The sequence below is a fragment of the Elephantulus edwardii genome, unplaced genomic scaffold (assembly GCF_000299155.1).
Source record: "Elephantulus edwardii isolate Elephantulus edwardi_28Jun2011 unplaced genomic scaffold, EleEdw1.0 scaffold00094, whole genome shotgun sequence".
Classification (NCBI taxonomy): Eukaryota; Metazoa; Chordata; class Mammalia; order Macroscelidea; family Macroscelididae; genus Elephantulus; species Elephantulus edwardii.
The window spans coordinates 10,416,403-10,425,154 of NW_006399844.1; the positions used below are offsets into that span (position 1 = coordinate 10,416,403).

Sequence of the window (8,752 nt, forward strand, 5' to 3'; positions counted from 1 at the left end):
CATGAAGGGGAAAAGCAAAATCTGACAGGAAAAGAAGGTGGTCAGGGTGAGGATTCCGTTCACTTTGTACAGAAGGGTATGCTGCTGCTTTAGCTCAATCAGAACTTTGCCCAGCGTCACAAACCGAGTACTCAGCTCTGCTGTGAAGATGCAGCCCACGAAGAAGTCCCCCAGGTCTCCGCGAAGCTTCTGTGCAACGGGCACGAGGGCGAGCAGGATGACCAAATGGTGCGTGACCATGAGGCGGTTTTGAATCAGTAAGTTTTGGAAAGTGGTGAAGGAGTGTTTGCGGTGCTCCTCCTTGCTTCTGTACCACTCACAGAGGTACATGGCATGGAAGTCATAGATCATGTATGGAATCAAAAACCAAACATATTCCCGGGCAAGCCAGTGCCTGTCTGAAATCACGTTTTTGCAGGAGCGGAATCCCCGACCCGGTGGCCAGCACAGCGTGCATGGAAGACACCAACCTGGTGCTGATCATCACGCAGAGAGTGTCGGTCCATTGGGGCCGCAAGCGGCGCAGCCACCTGGTGGAGAGCGCGAAGATCCCGGGGAAGAACACGGCCCCCCAGGCCAGCGAGAGCAGCATGGGTGCGCGGGTCCGGCCGCCTGGCGCGGCGCCGCTCGCTCGCTCGGTGGCTGGGGGACTGGTGCGGCCCGCCCGGCTTTATTTCTACCCTCCGCCCTCCGCCTCCGCCCTGCCCGCAGCGCCTCCCGAGCCGCCAGGCGCTGGCTGTGAGCCCGCAGCGCGGCTCTCCGCGTGACCAGGCCCGGCCGTCGCGATAGGTGCGGGCCGGCCGGCCGGGGCGGGGTCTCGTGGCCGCCGCCCCTGTAGCTGGAGGATTCCCGAGGCTCGGCTCGCCCGCGGGTGGACGGCGGCGGCAGGATCCCGGGGTCGGGGCCCAAGAGCGGTGCGCGGAGAGCGGGAGCGCGAGGATCCCACTGGTGGCGGGGAGGCGGGAGGCTTCTGTTCCGTCACCTCGGGCGCCTCCTTTCCGCCGCTGACCCCCGAGCACGAGAGGATGGATGGGGTGACAGGGGTAACAAAGCCACGTTGGAAAGAGCAACCTTTCCAGACACGGGCCTGGTGCTTTTTGCCCAGTGCGCAAGGTGCGTTGGGCTTCTCTTTGGGGAGACATTCAACTACCAAGAATCCTTGTTTTCAAATAGGAATCCCGAGACTTTTCAGAACAAAGATATCTTTTTTGCAAAGTTCTGCCAAATGTTGCACTTTCTCTGGAAAAGGGCGTCCACCGAAAACATAAAATCCTGTGGCCGAATCCAGCTCTCTACGCATGCCCCACGAGGTGGACTCGCAAGTCTGCAGCATTGTCGGGTTTCTCTCATCCTGTCCCGACTTTGGTGACTGTTGTTGTTGACAATGTGGTTTCATTTAAGTGTTCTCAGGCCAGATTCCCCCAACTTGAAGGGCTTGGAATCTGCCCCATTTTTATACAGCGCCAATCAATCACATGGGCCAATAGAGGAACTTCAACATCCCTGGCTTGGCGCCCTTTTGGATCTTCCCAACTTTTTTTTTTCTTTTCTCTTTTTCGGCTCAGAAATAGAGGGAGGAAATGCAATTGAAAGGCACTGTGTGCATCTCCAGGGAGTGCTGGTGGCCTAGTGGGTAAGGAGTTGCGTTGCCAACCCCAAAACAAGCCATTCGAATGCACTAAGCTGCTCCTAGGGACGAGGGGATTTTCTTTGTAGGATTTACAGCCTCTGCAAACCCACTTGAGGATCAACTAGGAGTTTGTCTGTTCCTACTCTACGGCGCATAACAACAATAATAATAATGTAATGTGCCTTCTAGTCGCCTGCGACCTATAACGACCCTGTGTACAACAGCTATGAAGCCTGCCTTGTCCTGAATCAGTCTCATTGACACCAACACATCTACCTGCATTGCCCCAAGTTACCAGGTCAATCCATCTCATCCAGGGTCTTCCTCTCCTTCGCTCACTCCACCCTTCCAGGTATGATGTCCTTGTCCAAGGACTGGTCCATCCTGGCCATATGCCCAAAGTATAGGAGATGGAACTTCAAAATCCTAGCTTCCAAGGAGAAACTTGGGTTTTCCCTCTCCAAGACAGACCTAGTTCTTCTACTGGTGGTTCAATATTCTTCTCCAGCAAGAGTCAAAGGCATCACTTCTTCTTGTCATCCTAGTAATAGTCCAGCTTTCTGATGCATTGTTGTTAGGGGCCATAGAGTCCAGCACAACTAGTCGCACTAATAGTGACTCTATGAACAAAAGATCTGAACCCTGTTCTATCCTGTGCCATCCTCACACTTCTTGACACACAAGAGTCCATTACAGCAGTCACCATGTCAATCCACCTAGTTGAGGATCTTCCTCTCCTTTGCCAACCCTCCACCCTTTCCAGCATCATGTCCTGCTCCAAGAAATAGCACCTCCTAGCAATATGCCCAAAGTATGTGAGAAAGCCTCATCATTCTTGCCCTTCAAAGAGCACTCCAGCTGCACCATCTCTGAAACCCATCTGTTCGTTCTCTTGACCGTCCATGGGATGTTCAGTGCTCTGCTCTACTCTGATGCATAGCAAGTAAGTAATAATAATGCATCTTATACAGAATTTTGAGAAAGGGTTAGGAGAGGCTCAGCCTCTTAGCACCACTGTTCTGTGAACTGAGGAGCTTGGACTACAAGCTCTCAGAGGCTCTTCCAGCTCAAAATTTTCTAGTTCTATGACTTCCATGAGGTAACAGATTATTTCAATTAGACGCCAATTAAATTACTTTAATATGGCTGCGACTGGTAAAGCAGCAAGCAGATGCAGTGAACACAGCCTTTATTATCTTGCTGTGGGTTGAAATTGACCCCATGTCAACTGTTTTTGTTTTGTCTGGATGTTATTTATTTTTTTTGTGTGTTGGTTTTTAAAAAATTGTTAAAATTTCCATTAAGCTGAGAAGAGATTTAGCCAAACTGAAGGTAACAGAACGCTTGGGTGGTAAAAATGATTAACATGTTTCGTTGCTAACTGAAAGGTTTGAAGTTTGAGTCCACCCGGGGGCACTTTGTAAGCAGGGCCTGGTGCTCTTAATTCCTAAAATGCAGTCTGTGAAAACTCTATGGAGCACAGCTCTGCTCCAATACATGGAGTCACTGTGAGTTAGATTGACCAGGTAGGGCAGCGTCTCCAACTCCTTAACTTACTACTAATATATTGGTGGAATGAGAAGGACACTTGAATTTGGTTCCTGGCAAATACAAAGCTTTCTGTATTTTGATATTTGCATAAGAACAGAGAACAGCTATATATGAATGTTCCACTTTTCCAGAGACCTTTGCGCATTCCACTTTCTGTTCTGTCTGCATCTAGCCCAGTCAACTCCAGCTTTCCCAGAGGAACAAGTGCTGACATGCCCTACCCAGAATTTTCCCTTCAAAGTTATCAGCTTGAACCAAGGATACCGACTCTTTCAAGTGATGGGAACCCCTGCCTGCCCTACACTGAAAATTGTGCAACTCTTATGGAGTGTTTATGAAATAAAATGAAATCAGAACAAAAGACTCCACTTCAGAAAATAGCACATGAAATCCATTTTCAACACCATGTTCAGTGAATTCACGACAATGTTTAGGATGAATCACCATAAAGCCAACCAGCAAGAATAAACTTGAACTTTGGCTTCCGGTGATCCAGCCCCTGTGGGGAAATGATCAGGCCAAATAAAAAGCTAATTAACTTCTATTCACTTTTTATGTCTGGAATCAAATGTTTCCTTCTTTAAGAAGGTTTCTGTATCTTTTCCAGGCAAAGGTACAAGTCCATTTTCTACGACTTTCGCATTTGAGTGGTGGGCACATATTTTATTTGCACACGTTTGCTTACCAGTTAGCTCTTTTAAACCAAGGACCGTGTCTTTTCATTTTGCATTCCAGGTGTTGCCTGGCACATTGCAAGGGCTTCATAAGCATTTGAAACTTTTTTTAAGCTAGTGCTCATTGAGTGCTTGCTGTGTTCCAGGCACTGTGTCAACATGCTTCAGGCACTGTCTCACCAAATCTTTACAACAGATCTACTACCCTCACTGTGTATGTGCAGTGAGCAGAATGAGGCCCAGAGAAATGAAAAATACAACAACAGCCACCATGGGTCACATGACTCAGTTCTTTCTGCCTTCAAGCTCAGTGTACTTAATGATTGCATTTACTTCCCTAAACAAGGGGACAGTAATAATTTTTTCACTATTTAGTTTCTCAGTAATAACCACTGTTCTTATTGTTTACTCACAATTATAAGGAAACAATTAGAGGAACAAGCACAGAGGGAGTTCTGGTGGCCCAGTGGATAAGGAGTTGTGCTGGCAACCCAAAGGCACGTGGTTCAAATTCCTCAGGAGAAAGATGAACAGTTTCTTCCTGTGCAGTTTACTGCCTCTGAAAATCCACAGGAGGATCAACTTGAGTCGGTTCTGACTTGACGACACAAAACAACATAAACATGGAGTGGGGGTGTTAGGTTCTGCTTCTGCTATGAATAGTGATATCTATACCAGTTATTATTAAAATAATTTTTCTACTTATAGGTAACTTTGGAATATGTTCCAAGCACTTTTGTGTGTATAATCGCACGAGATTCTAAATACAACCCAATGAAGTAGGTTGAAGATACTACTTGTCATTTATAAATGAAGACTCATAAGCTCAGAATGATGAACTAACTTTCTTAAAATTACCTTGTCAGGTGGTGGACTCCACTTAGACTCTGATTCATCTTAGAAACAATTTATCTTTAAAAAAATTATTTTATTAATTTTAATGAACATTTCTAGATATTTTGGATTTGCATTCATTCATTGTTGCAGTTTTGTCCCTGCCCTCCCTTCCCCCCCATTCGCTCCTCTCTTTGAAAAGTAAAAGAAAAATTCCTTCATTGGTATACAATCCCACCGCCTCCCCCCCGAAACATTTTCCAAACATCTAGGTATAACTCACTGACCAAATCAAAGACGCTCTGTGAAGTAGGATGATACGAAATCTCCAGGCTTGAAGAGATCTGGAGGAGTCTCTCTTTGGCTTTTTCTACCACTGGAGTATATGACTCTCAAACTTAATTCTTCATCCCCGTAACCTCAGGCCCCACTGTGGATGCTATGAAGGGACAAGATACATACAGAAGGTGGTGAAGTGAGTTTCTTTGTTCGGCCTTTTGCCTTGGTCCTATTAAAAGATAACTTGAGAAATTTCCCTCTATTCCTTAAAGTTACCTTGCTCTATTTCTTTTTTACCCAAGAGAGTTATTACTTTGTCCAAGTTTATTAACATTTCCTGGGTAAATTATAAATGAAAGTAATTTTGATATTTTTTTGTCTGGGCTGCTGCAGTCTACCCTGTTGTTGGACAGTTTTATGCACCTTGCTGGGATTGGTCAATAGACTTTTATGCAAATGAAGTGACTATGGCTGTCTAGAAAGGATTGGTCAGTTTGTGGCCCTCGAGGGATGGCTAACCTTTACATTGACAGGGAGTTTACTTCCATATGCATAGCTTCTACCCCATAGAGGTTGGCAGACAGAGAAGGAAGAAAGATAAGAGAGGCAAGGAGAGAGAAGCAGAGAAAGGATGTGAGGAACCACCTAAAAGAGCTATAACTTGGGTCAGGGGCTGTAATAGTGAAGTCGGCAAGAGGCCCGACTGTGAGAAAGCCAGCAGTGGCAGAACCAGTGGCGGGTGGGGGGGCCTGTGGCAGAGTGAGTAGTGCCAGCAGAAACCTGCTGCTAGAAATGGATGGAGGAGAGCGGAACAAAATTGCTACCCTGGCAGTGAGCTGGGTCAGGTGGCAGTGGAGAGGTCAGTGACAGGAAGACCCAAGGCAGACCTGTCATGGGGCTGAAAGAGAATATGGACATCAGAGAGTGGGGCCGGCCTGCCTATACAGCTGAAAGGAAGCCAGCTGGCCTGCACTGGACATGGGGAGGATGTACGCTCCACTTCAGGAGAGTCTTTCAGACTTTGTCTGTGTTTCCTGATAACTGATCCTGAGCTGTAGCATTGATCCTGACCCCAACTTGTACCCTATTACTTCCTTAATAAACCACTCAAGCTGATCCCGGTCATTATCCCCTCTGGAGGTAGATTCATGCATCATTGCTGTCAGATTACACAGGCACTCTGGTGGCTTAGTGGTAAAGAGTTGTGCTGCCAACCCAAAGGCACTCAGTTCAAATCCACCAGCTGCTCCATGGAGAAAGACAGGCAGTTTCCTTCTGTGCAATTAACTCCCTCTAAAACTTCACTGGAGGGTCAGCAGTGAGTTGGTTCTGACTCAACAGTACATAATAATTGTCTATCCCTGTTTTGGGGTGTTTTTTTCTTTTTCTTTCAGTCTTCAGTCAAAAGACCAGGAGAGACCGGTCCTTGGAAAAGGACATCATGCTAGGAAGGGTGGAGGGAGAGAAAGATCCTAGATGAGATAGACAAGATACAGTAACTGGGACAACGGGGGTTGGTGTATCAAAATTAGTGAGACAGGCTCAGGACAGGACAGGCTTCAGAGCTGCTGTTTATCCGGTAGCTATGGGTCACAGGTGACTCAACAACACATAACAAGTAAAAAAATCACCCTAATGTAACTTCTTTGAAATTTCTTAAGTAACTGTCATCAAGATAATATGATATATAAATAACTAACCTCAACCAAGTACATTTTCTTCCTTTCTAGGCAAATGAATCCATAGAGGAGATACTATTGAGATTTACACAAGAGACTTCTTCATCCTGAACCCTAGAACTGAAAGAAAACTGGGAGGTCTTCACTTATACATCTACTTTAAACATTATAACAGAGGAAAAGGAAGTATTTTGAAAAGTTGCTTTGTTTATCACCATGCTTCTTTTCTGCCTTAGAAGTAGCAAAGACAGAAACGGGGGATGAAGGAAAAAGAAAGGAGAAAAGACGTAATGAGAAGGGATACAGAAAGAATACAGGAAGAAGGTGCATTGGAAGAGACAGAAATAGACTTCTAGGAAGACCAAGATATACCTTTGCCCATTGCCATCAAGTCAATACCAGTGGCATCGACCCCAAGTGTTAAGAGTAGAGCTGAGCTCTAACTGGTTTCCTTGGCTGTAGTCTTTACAGAGGGAGCTCTGGTGGCCTAGTGGCAAGAAGCTGCACTGCAATCCCAAAGACGTGGTTTAAGTCAACCACCTGCTCTGCGGGAGAAGGATGGGCAATTTCCTACCCTATTAACTGCCTCTGAAAACTCACCAGAGGGTCAGCTATGGGTCAATTCTGACTCTGCAGGACACAACAACAACAATGTCTCTACAGATGAGACGGACTGACATAGTGCCTGCAGCAACAGGCTCGAGTGTGTCATCAGATTGTGAGGTTGGCCCAGGATAGAACAGTTTGGATCTGCTGTTCATAGGGTTGCATCTAACAACAACGACAAGTCTTTGCAGAAGCCAATCACCAGGCAGGCCTTCTGTGGCACCACTGGGCAGGCTCAAACCACACACTCTTTGCCTCACACGGGATTCTGTCAAGGTACACAGGCAGGTAGACTTAGGGATCCAAATGCTGAGTGGCATTCACAGAAACAGCGGAAGGGGTAAAGAATCAGGAGATCTAAAAAGAAGTGAAATAAGGCACACACAACAAGGCAAAAATAGTGAAGCCTTTCAGGCATTTGAGGAACAATGGCTCCAGTCAGGGGCAGCTTGTTCTTAGGCCTGAATGGTGCCAGAATCTTATCTCTGTTCTTGCTGTACTTTGCACTCTATCAGAACACCTTTGTGGCCTTGTGTGAATACAAGACAGCATATCCCCGATGGGTAGGAGTTGTTAGGGAAGCAGTCATGGCAGGTAGCGCTGGAATTAGGATCAGAGAGCCCGAGTTCCAGTGTTGGCCCTGGTATTATGACAAAAGGGGGTGGGGGAAAGTCGTTAACCTTCCCTGGAAACAGGGATTCCATCATCTATCTCCCAAGGTGATTGTGAGAAATAGGTGAGAAAAATCACCTCTTAAGCATTCAAAAATGCATGTCTTGGGTTGTTGATTTTAAAAAGTACTAGGAATGAATAACTTGTTGGTTTTGCAAAATTCTATCATGCAGTCTCCAGTTGTTTTCACTTACTTTCATATTGCCCAACTACCCATCTTCCTTTGTTCCCAAACATCAGTGATTGTAACTGTGTCTTTGATTAATTTCAGACTGCAGAGGTTGGCCAAAATCTTCAATGTTCACCTTTGGCATCCAAGTTCAGTGAATAAATTTGAATAACTGGTTCCTTGTAGGCAGGTATGAATATTATCCTATACTGATATATTATACTTCAGGATAGATCTTGAAATGTTCTCTATGATGAATGTAGTGCATTCTGCTTCAATCTGTCATCCCTTGAATAGTAGATTGCATGATTAATTATTTTATTGAAAAAAGGCCAATACCAGTCCATATCTGTTTATCAATGCCTGGGATATCTAGTTTTACACAATTCATTTAATTTTGACAACTTCTCATCTTCCTGGATTCATACTTCTTACATTCTACATGCTGGTTATTAATGACTATTTCTAGCCATTTGGCTTATTTTTTCATTTTGAAATGTGTTAAATCAGTCAATGAAGATCCTCAAAGCTTTCCTCCCTCGAGGGCGTTAAGGTCCATTCCATTTTAAGGAGAGCGCTCTGATGGCCTAGTGGTAGGGAATTGCACTGCCAACCCAAAGGCATGTGATTGGGATCCTTCAGGTGTTCTATGGGAGAA

At 45.6% G+C, this 8,752-nt stretch overlaps 1 pseudogene; it reads right to left on the reverse strand.

The window, feature by feature from the left end:
* On the reverse strand, positions 1-592 carry LOC102859316 (annotated as a pseudogene).
* Between the last annotated feature and the right edge of the window lie 8,160 nt (positions 593-8,752).